Source organism: Malania oleifera, chromosome 5 (assembly GCF_029873635.1).
Source record: "Malania oleifera isolate guangnan ecotype guangnan chromosome 5, ASM2987363v1, whole genome shotgun sequence".
Lineage (NCBI taxonomy): Eukaryota > Viridiplantae > Streptophyta > Magnoliopsida > Santalales > Ximeniaceae > Malania > Malania oleifera.
The window spans coordinates 34,061,597-34,072,381 of record NC_080421.1 but is presented as its reverse complement, the minus strand read 5'-3'; positions in this window follow the sequence as shown (position 1 = coordinate 34,072,381).

Here is a 10,785-nt window from a genome sequence, read left to right as displayed (position 1 = left end):
AACTCTAGGGTTTCTTTTCCCCATGTCAGAGTCATAACCAGATTCTCATACATAGGAGACATAGGTTAGGAATTTAGCAGCATCAGCACCTTGTCTTCATCCTCGAACTTCGTGTCAACTTGCTTCAACTCGCTAATGATATGATTGAATATGTTGATGTGTTGATTTAGATCTGAACCCTCTGCCATCTTAAGCTCGTAAAGTTTTTGCTTAAGATATAACTTGTTTGTCAATGACTTGGACATATACCGAATCTCTAGTTTTAGCCAAATTGCCGTTGTGGATTCCTTATCCATGATGTGATACATCATGTCATCGGCCGGACAAAGCCTGATAGTAGCCACAACCTTCACTTCCAACTCCTTCCACTAGAACATGTTCAAGGTTGCTTATGATTCAAGGGTAAGTCAACCTAGTGTTAGCATGAAAATTATCTTAAGTTTGGTCTTTTATGTCATGGGGATAGGTTGGGGTCGTAAAAATTCAAAAAATAGCAAAAAAATAAAATAAAATATTGTACTATTATTATTATTATTATTATTATTATTATTATTATTATTATTATTATTATTATTATTATTATTATTATTATTATTATGGTTTCTATGTCTTATTTTTGAAAAAAAAAAAGAAAAATAAAAAGAAAATTTAAGAAATTCTTACAAATTCTATGGTTGATTGATAGGTTTTAGGGTTTTCTTTTGTGTTTTAACCTATTAGGATTTTCTATTTGACCAATAAAAGAAATAAGAAAAAATTAAGAAGGAAAGGTTTCCTTTTGTACACAGAGTTGATTTTAGTATATTTCCTTTCTTTCTTTCATTCTTATTTTAGTAAGATTAGAATCTTGAGATTTAGGAAACTTGTATTTTGACTTTATGTAATTGTCCCTTTTTATATATCATGGTAACATGATACATACCTTGTTTTCCTTATTTTCATTATTTTAAAATTCATAAAAATCATAACTATTTTAATTATTTATTAATAATTTAAAAATAATATATATATATATATATATATATATATATATATATATATATATATATAAATGAAGGAGGATTGTTTAAATTTTTTAGGTTATTTTTTTTTCTAGGGTTTTAGAATTTTTAGGGTCTTCTTTACAAATACTTAAACTTGATCCTTTAGAGACTTGATCTGTTATAAAAACTTTTGAGCTTGATCTCTTTTTATGAAAGCTTTTGAGTCCTGAAACATATCCTAATAAAACATGTTAAGATCCTTTGCTTTCTTATCATCAAAACAAGATTCGTAAGCCTTGTTAGGCCAACAAGATTTAAGATTACTGGGAGTCTGAGAATTGAGATACTGATATGCTGAAAGAATTGGTAGGGGTCCCTAAATGAATCTATAAAGCACAAAGCGGGGCCTGATGTGTTTATTTGGAAGCCTTCTATAAATGAAAAATTTTCAATCGCCTCGGCTTAGGAGGTGATAATAATTAAAGGGGAGCAGTACTTGTGGATGGAGTGGGTCTGGCATAAACTACTCCGTAAGAAAGTATCGCTGTGTATGTGCAAAGCCATGTTCCAATGTCTTCCTATAGATGAGAGAGTGCGGAATATGAAATTTGATTTGGTCTCATGTTGCAGCTACTACGTGGATAAAAAAAGGAGTTTCTTAATCATGTTTTGAGTACGGGATCCATCACAAGTGTGGTATGGAAGAGAGCAACATTTGTCTTCGGAATTCTAAATTTTGATGTTGAACTATGGAGGGTGAAAATTAGTAGTGCCAAAAAATCAACCGAAAAAGGAACGATCATCGGTTTGATACCAACTATAATTTCTTGGAGACTTTGACTCAGATGTTGTACATCTTACATGGAAGATAAGTATGAGTCGGGGAATGCAGTTTGGTTATCTGTGAGGTTTTGGCTCGCAAAAATTGTAGAACGTGTGAAGGGTTCTCTAATTTCTAAAGATAAAAATTTATTAGAAGAGTTCCAGGTGAAAACGATAACACTGAAGGTTAGAACTCCTTGAAAAGTAGTTAGGGAAAAGCCTCTAGTAGGTTGGTTGAAGCTAAATATAGATAACTCTTGTAGAGGAAATCCGAGTTCTTGTGGTGGTGGTGGTATCATCCGTGACTCGTCGGGTAATATTAAGGCCGCTTTCTTTGAAAAATTTGAGCCAGGTACTAATAGTGGAGCAGAGTTGTAGGTTGTTACTAGTGGTGTTTTGCTCTGTAAAGAGTTGGGATATCATAATATTTGTATTGAAAGTGACTCATGATTGGTGGTGGGATGACTCACATATGGAATTTGTTCCTCCTGGTACTTATGGGAGTTTTGAGAATTGCTAGTGAAGGAGTTATAAGGACTTCAGTTCTCTATAAAACACCAATTTAAAGAAGGTAATCAGGTTGTGAATTTATTGGCTCATCAAGGTGAGGGACGCAACACGAGAAGATATTTTGTAGGTGATGTGCTACCGAGTAAAATGATAGGTCTCATTCGTATGAATAAGATGAGTATTCCAAGCCTTTGTCTTTAATTGTCATAATTTGGTTTTCTTCTGTTTTCCTCTTGTTATATTCGTGTTTGTTTGTTTTTGATTACATATAGGCATGTTTAGATTATTTTAATTGGATAATGATACATGTTTTGTTGGTATTGGTTTTGATGACTAAGATGGTTTTGATAGTTTATTTGTAAATCCCATGTGTCTTACTTGTAACCATGGTATTCCTTCGCCATAAGTGAGTGCTATTAATAAAATTGGGGTTTTCAAAAAAATAAAATAAAACTGTGAGCTTTGATTTCCTTGAAGCATAATTGTTTGAACAACTAAAATAATTTTTTTTGCTTAGTTCACCCCCTCTTGTGCTCCTTTTGGGACTAACAATATCTTTAGGAAAGAAACTGATAAATAATTTAAATTTGAATTCTTTCCTCTATTGCTAATAATTTAATATTATTAATGTAGTTTTGATGATATAATTTGATCAATCTAAAGAACTACTTGGCCTAGAAAAATAATATTTTCGAAATCAAGTGGAATGAAAATAAAATCTACACTGATATATTAAACACGTCTCTTTGCCTTTATATGCGTCCAAAGTAAACAACAAAACAACAAAACCAAGTCTTAGTCCCACTAAGTGGGGTCGGCTATATGAATCCTTTTCCGCCAATTTGTGCGATCATGGACCATTTCTTTTGATAGATTCAAGGATATTAAATCCTTACTCACTATCTCCTCCCAGGTTATTTTAGGTCTACCCCTACCCCTTCTACTACCCCCTACAGTAACTAAGTCACTCTTCCTCAAAAGTGCACTAAGTGGCCTACGTTGCAAGTGTCCATACCATCTGTGTCGTCCCTCACTTATCTTATTTTCTATAGGAGCTACACCTAACTTACCATGAATATGTTCATTCCTTAATTTATCTTTCAATGTTATACCACTCATCCATCTAAGCATTCTCATCTCGGCAACTTTTACTTTTTGGATATTATGTTTCTTTGGTGCCCAACATTCTGACCCATATAGCATAGCTGGTCCTATAGCTGTCCTATAAAACTTCCCTTTCAATTTTAAGGGTATTCTATATTCACATAGCACACCTGAAGCACTTCTACATTTTACCCAATCAACTATAACCCTATGCATTACATCATCTTCAATTTCTCCTTCAGCTTGCATAATAGATCCAAGGTATCGAAATCTACAAGTGCTATTTATTTCTTCATCATCAAGTTTAACTTCATCTCCAATATTCCCCCTATCATTACTAAAATTACATTTCATATATTATGTTTTATTTCTACTTAGCTTAAAGCATTTAGATTCCAAAGCTTCTCTCCATAATTCTAACTCGGCCTCTACTCCATCCGTTGTTTCATCAATTAATACAATATCATCTGCAAACAACATACACAGCTAGTCCCAAGCTCGAGTAAAGGAGGAGGGTTGCGTTAGGTAGCTGACAGCCAGCGTAAAATTTGTTAGATCACTATGATATGAATCCTACGCATCCAAAGTCCTTTTCTAATTTTCTTATATTTTTGAATTTCTCAATTAATGATTATGTTTTGATTTGTTGTTGTTTTAGATTTTCAATTGCTATTGGCTCAAATGTTTGACACTACATATTTAGTCTCTTTCACTTTCTTTCTATCTCTCGAACATTGCTAGATATGATGTATGATTTGTGCCCTTTTCCTAACAAAATCTCACCCTCCCTTTCTTAATTTCTCTTTATTTGGTCAAAACCAGGACAAATTACATGGTCTTCTTTTCTACCTTTCCTTTTTGTTCATCCTTGACATTTAGATCAACAACATCTAATCTTTGCTAGAAGGCAACTCAAGGAAAGTAGGACCCTTCGGGATAACATCTAGAAGTGCAACCTTTATCTCCTACTTAGGCTCTATGACAAAATATTGTAGATCTTCGCCAAGACCCTCAAGGGGAAGACCATAACCTTTTGACGTTGAGGGCTTTAACAACCTTGGTAACATTATATAATGATTAAAGACGAGGAAGGAATTCCCCTTGTGATACATCCCAATTTGGGGCCAGCTTGAACTATTTCGACTTGGATAGTAAGCGAAAGAATATGGTTAAGATAATAGATCTTTTAAAATTCAACAGAGTCGCTATTAACCAATTATTTCTTAAGTGTGGTTGCTTGCGTAGAGTGATAGTAATATTATCATAAATCATTGTAATAATGATGAATGATGACTATATAATATGGTTGATAATAACAATGATGACACAATGAAATTAAATCTTAGTGATGTATTACTAATGACGATTATAAGCAACAACAAATAAACAATACTTATGCTATAATTTCTTTTACTTTCTAATGTGGCAATGATAAAAATGATGAAAATAAAAATAGCAACAATAACAACGACGACAACAACAACAACAACAACAACAATAACAATAAAAGTTATGGTAAAAGCATTGATAGATATGTAACAAATAATAGTAATAATGGTTAATAACAATGATAACACATGGAATTAAATCTTAGTGACTATATATTATTAATGATGATAACAAGAAACAATAATAATCAATATTTATACTAGCATTTCTTTTTACTTTTTAATATGATAATGACAAAAAAGACAAAAATAACAACAATAACAGAAACAACAAACACAACAACAACAACAACAACAACAAAAGTAATTGTAATAATAGCATTGATAGTTATGCAACAAATAATAATAATAATAATAATAATAATAATAATAATAATAATAATAATAATAATAATAATAATAATAATAATAATAATAATAATAATAATAATAATAATAATAATAATATTGTTGTAATGTGTGGCTCATATGTTGAGTAGAACACATATACAAAGAGAAAACAAGGTGGAAAACATAGTTGTTGGTTTGCAGGACCAAATTGTCGGTGATTTTATCAGGTTCAGAAGAGACAGTCGACTGTCATGCAGTGTTACATTGACTATTCTTCATGTCATTGTTTTATTGCTTTCATATAATCCTTGTGATTGTGGTTTTTTTTTTTTGTATATTTCACTGTTGGTTGCTGCATTATAAGATTTTTTGTTTCCGCTGTGCAATTATTTGCACAATAGATTGGTATTAGAGCATTAGGTTACAATGACTTATGGAATTTCTTCTACAAATTTTGATGGAGCGGAAAATTTTGAGCTATGGCAAAGAAGGGTTAAAGAACTCTTAGTGCAGCAAGGTATGGTGAAGGCATTACATGGAGGTCAATCAGAAGGCATGGATGAAACAAGTTGGAAGGAATTGGAAGCAAAGGCTGTGTCAACTATCAGGCTTTGTCTTACTGATGATGTGTTGTATCACGTCGTGGATGTGGAATTCATGACGGAAGTTTGGTAGAAATGGGAAAGTCAGTATATGTCCAAGTATTTATTGAAAAAGTTGTATCTTAAGCAAAGATTGTATTGGCTTAAGATGATAGAAGGTTTGGATTTGAACCAACACATCAATGTATTCAATCAAATTGTAAGTTTGATGTAGGTTGATATGAAGTTTGAGGAAGAATTCAAGGCTTTGATGCTATTAAATTATCGACCTACATCTTATGCATATGAAAATCTAGTTACAACTCAAACATAGGGAAAAGAAACTCTGAATTTGGAAGAGGTTACAAGCGCTCTGATGGGTTTTCATCAAAAATTGAAAGCCAACGATGAGATTTTGTTAGCCTAACAAGGCTTTCACCTCTTGTTTTGATGGTAACAAATGAAGGAAAGGTTTAATAACTTGTCCCATATTTTCTTAGCCGATTTGCAAGTCATTACACTATTAAATTCATTAGCATCTAAAACACAATATAAAGCATTCATAGCACTAGAATTAACTTGCAACATCATATGATCTAAGTATGTCGTATCATTTTTTTCCTTGGGAACTTGTTTTCCATCTGCTAGTTTAAGGGGAATTAGATCACCATTTATGACAACCTCCCAAGCTTTCCAATTCATAGTTTGAAGATAGATTTGCATTCGTTTTTTCCAAAAGGTATAGTTATGTCCACAAAAGATAGGAGGCCTAGTTGAGGATTGTCCCTCTCCAAAGGGAGATACGCTCAGTAAGACGAAATATGCTATCACTAGTGTGTGGCAAATGAGCTACAATATTATGAAAATATAATTTTATATAATCATGTATAATTGAATATGTAAATACAGTTTAAGTAATAAAATCCACCACCCTTTCCACGTTGCTTAACATAACAGTAGCGTAGGTTACTATCCAAAATACTTCTACTGTACATACGTATGTTCCCTGTTCTGTAAATCTGTATATACGAAATAGTAATTGAAAACTTTCCCTGTGGATAACTGTGTGTCATGATTTAACCCCTCATAACAGGGTTGTGCGGCCCGTAGGCAGGATCTACACTGTCTGGCCGACCAGGGTAAATCACTATACTCCATCGGTCTGATTTTCCCACCTTAACCTATATCTGATGGGGAGTCTGTCCACGTCAAGGGCCTAGGTGATCGACCTACTACCACGTATTATCTAAATAGGTGGTTGCACTCATAACATAACATAATATCTGTAGCAACGGTACCGTGCTCTATAACTATATAGTCCAACAGGGTATGATATTATATAGTATATCTCTATATACCACTATCTGATTTACCATGATTCTGAAATAACTGTAATAATCATGATACTGCATAAATTGTAACTGTAATTCATACGTCATAATACTGAGAACTGTATGATCATAATACTGATAATTGCATAATCATAGTACTGTAATTCATATAATCATGGTACTGAGATTTGTATAATCATGGTAGTAGAATTCGTATAATCATGGTACTGAAATTCATAAAATCGTAATACTGAAATCCATAAAACATATGTCCGTACTATATTCATATTCTCAAGCCACACCATACTTTAATACATAATTTTCATAATTTAATAAACTGTATAATATTTCAAAATTTCCTAGCATAACATATTTCCTTTACCTGACTACTTAAAATCCCCTATGGTTTACTAGCCTAACACCCGCAGGGCCTCCTACATAACACCCTGAAAACAACATTTGCAAGAACAGAATATCAGTATTTCTTTACCTACATCATTTCCTATAACTATCGTAAGGCTAAAAATAGACTAAAAGGCATTACCCTGAATTTGGGATGAAATCCAACTTTGTTTCACCAACGATCTGCTCCAGAAGACTTGCAGAGAACTTCGTTAGGAGCGTCGTGGTGGCTTCAGATTGTCGATCTGGCGACTGGCGGGGCCGAAATCAAAGAGAGAAGTGAAAGGGTCCGTTAGAGAGAGAGAGAGAGAGAGAGAGGAGAGAGAGAGCACTGAAATTTGTGATTAAAATATGAGTTTTTCCTATTTATAGTGCCAGGTTTGTCGACTATACGGTCACCTCGTTGATGAGTCCTTCATTAAATTCGTCGACGAACCTTACCCTTCGTTGATGAAATTCAGAGTAGCCCAATTCTTCACTCGGTATTTTCTCATCGACGAGATCCTGAAGACCTTCATTGGCGAATCCCTGTATTCTTCGATGAAGCCTGGAAATTTTCTTGAAATTATTATATTCTCCAAAATGCAATGTCGTGTTCGTCGACAAAGTTTACTGCCTCCTTCTGTTACTAATTCCATTTCTCTCCCTCTTTATTATTTAAATACTATTATTCTTTGGGTCACTATACTAGTAGTGAAGAAGAAATGGATGAAGATGAACTAGCCTTCATATCTAAGAAACTTGCAAAAATCCTTAGAAGGAAAAAAAAAATTCAAAAGAAGAAACCAAGACTCCGAATAAGAAGAAGAAGATATTAGCAAAAATAAATCTAAAAATAAAACTCCTACGTGTTATAATTGTAACAAAGTTGGACATAAAAAACCAGAATCTCCATTACTAAAGAAATAGTCTAAGAAGAAAAACATAAAGGCTATGAAAGCCACTACTTAAGATAGTACAAGTAATTCGGAATATGAATCATGTAATGACTCGAAGAATAATGGTATTTAAATAATAAAGAGGGAGGGAAATGGAAACAAAAACAGAAGGAGCGTTCGTTGACGATGTTGCACTTTGGATGTAATAACCCAGAAGATTTACACAAGGCCTCGTCGACGAACACATGGAGTTTGTCGACGAGCTCATAAGGAGACCTCGTCGATGAAATCATGTCTCGTCGACAAGAAGATACCAAGAGGGGTTTTGGGCAATCTAAAATTCGTTGACGAGGAAGTAAGGTTCGTCGACGAAATCTCTTAAGAACTTGTTGACAAGATGACATGTTTCGTCGACGAATCCGGGCCTATAAATAGTGAAAACCTGGGTTAATTTGTAAAAAAATGGTGTAAATCTTCCCCTCTCTCTCTCTCTCTAAACGCCTCTCCCTTCTTCTCTCTTCGATTTTAGCCCCGTTTCTGGCCGGATCGAAAATATGAGACCACCACGACGCTCCTGGTGGAGTTCCTTGCAAGACTGCTGGAGCTGATTGTTGGTGGAATTGGTTTAGAATTCATCCCAAATTTAGGGTAAGGTGTTTTATTTAGAATCTGTTTTCCCTGAAGTTATAGGAAATGTTGTATATAGGAAAATACTGATGTTTTGTTTTGGGGGATGTCGTCTTCAGGGTGTTGAGTGGAGAACCATGTAGATGTAGGGCCAGAGTTCAGTGAGGGCTTTTCAAAAACTAGGTAAGGAAAATATGCTATGCTAGGAGATTTAATTATATTAATAGGAATTTTACATATGTGCATGTATACCAGTTATTATGTAGCTTTTACAGAATAAGAGATTCTAAAGTATGTGTGGCCTGAGTAGATATTATTTAATGTAGAATTTTATATAATTTTTTTAGTATATGATATTATACATACAGATATAAGTACATATACAGTTTTTATTCAAATAGTTTCACATATATATATATATATATATATATATATATACGTACACATATATTTATTCAGATTAGTATGCATAGTATTTACAGAATGTAATGTTTTCCTAAATTCCATAACACTCAAAGTATATAGATAGATTACACAGATAGAAAGTATAGACAGATTATACAGTTATAGCATCAAGATGCTACAGATATTATAGTATTTATAGTTTAGATTAATTGTTTTATGGTTATTTTGGAAACATAATAAAAATAGTAAAAATAGTATAGTATATATGTATATAGTATTAGATCCTTGTGGAAAGATTATAGACAGATACAGTTATAGAGCGCAGTACCGTTGCTATATACAGAATAGAGTGCAACCACATATCTCAGAAAGTGTGTGGGTACTGTCAAACTATGCTCAGAGAGGATGCACTTCCCCAATTCACTAGGTTGAGGGGGCCAGTTTGACGAGGTAGTAGCTAGTTCTGAGCTTAGGAGTGGATGCAGTTTGGCCAGGCTAAGGTAATGTAGAGTATGATGACTTACCTGGAGGGCCGACCAGAGTTAAGTCCCGCTTATGGGCCGCATAACCCCATCATGAGGGGTCAAATCATGACATACAGAGTCCCAGGGAAAGAGCACAGTTATGTATATGTATATGTATACAATTTTACAGCTTTTGTCGTATGTAGTATGATATAACAGTATGAATGATAGAAATTTCAGATGATACAAATAATTTAAGCTACTATACATGTATTTTACAGATTTTCCAGATCATGCAGTTTTAAATACTATTATTATAGTTTTATGACTTGGTCGCCACACACTAGTAATAGCATATTTCCACTTACTGAGCGTCATCTCACCCCATTGCTTTACCACTTTTCAAGTGAGCTAGCTAGGCGAGCAAATCAGGCTCGTGGATAGAAAGTTGACTTGGTTACCCTGGTTGTAGGGTAAGTTTGTGACAGGATTTTGTATTTTTGGGGTAGAAGATACTGGAGAGAGTTATTGTTTATGGCTATGGTCTGAATGTACTGAATTCTGATATTGTTTAGTATATATGGTTATATGACTTATGTTTCCACTGTGTAGGTATGGTTTTATATATATATATATATATATATATATATATATATATATATATAAAGGAAAGAAAATGGTGTAAATTTCGAGGACGTTACAAATCAAGTGACTAAGGGGTTGCTTATACTTGCTTTATGGCTTGGGATGATGAGGAAGGCTCCTCATCTAAATCTTTAAATAATTCTTGTAGTAATTCTTCAAATGAATCCAATGGTGAGTGTATGCCATCCTATGATGAATTACAAAATGATTTATTCAAAGTTCATAAGATGTTGATCAAAGTAAATAAACAAAACA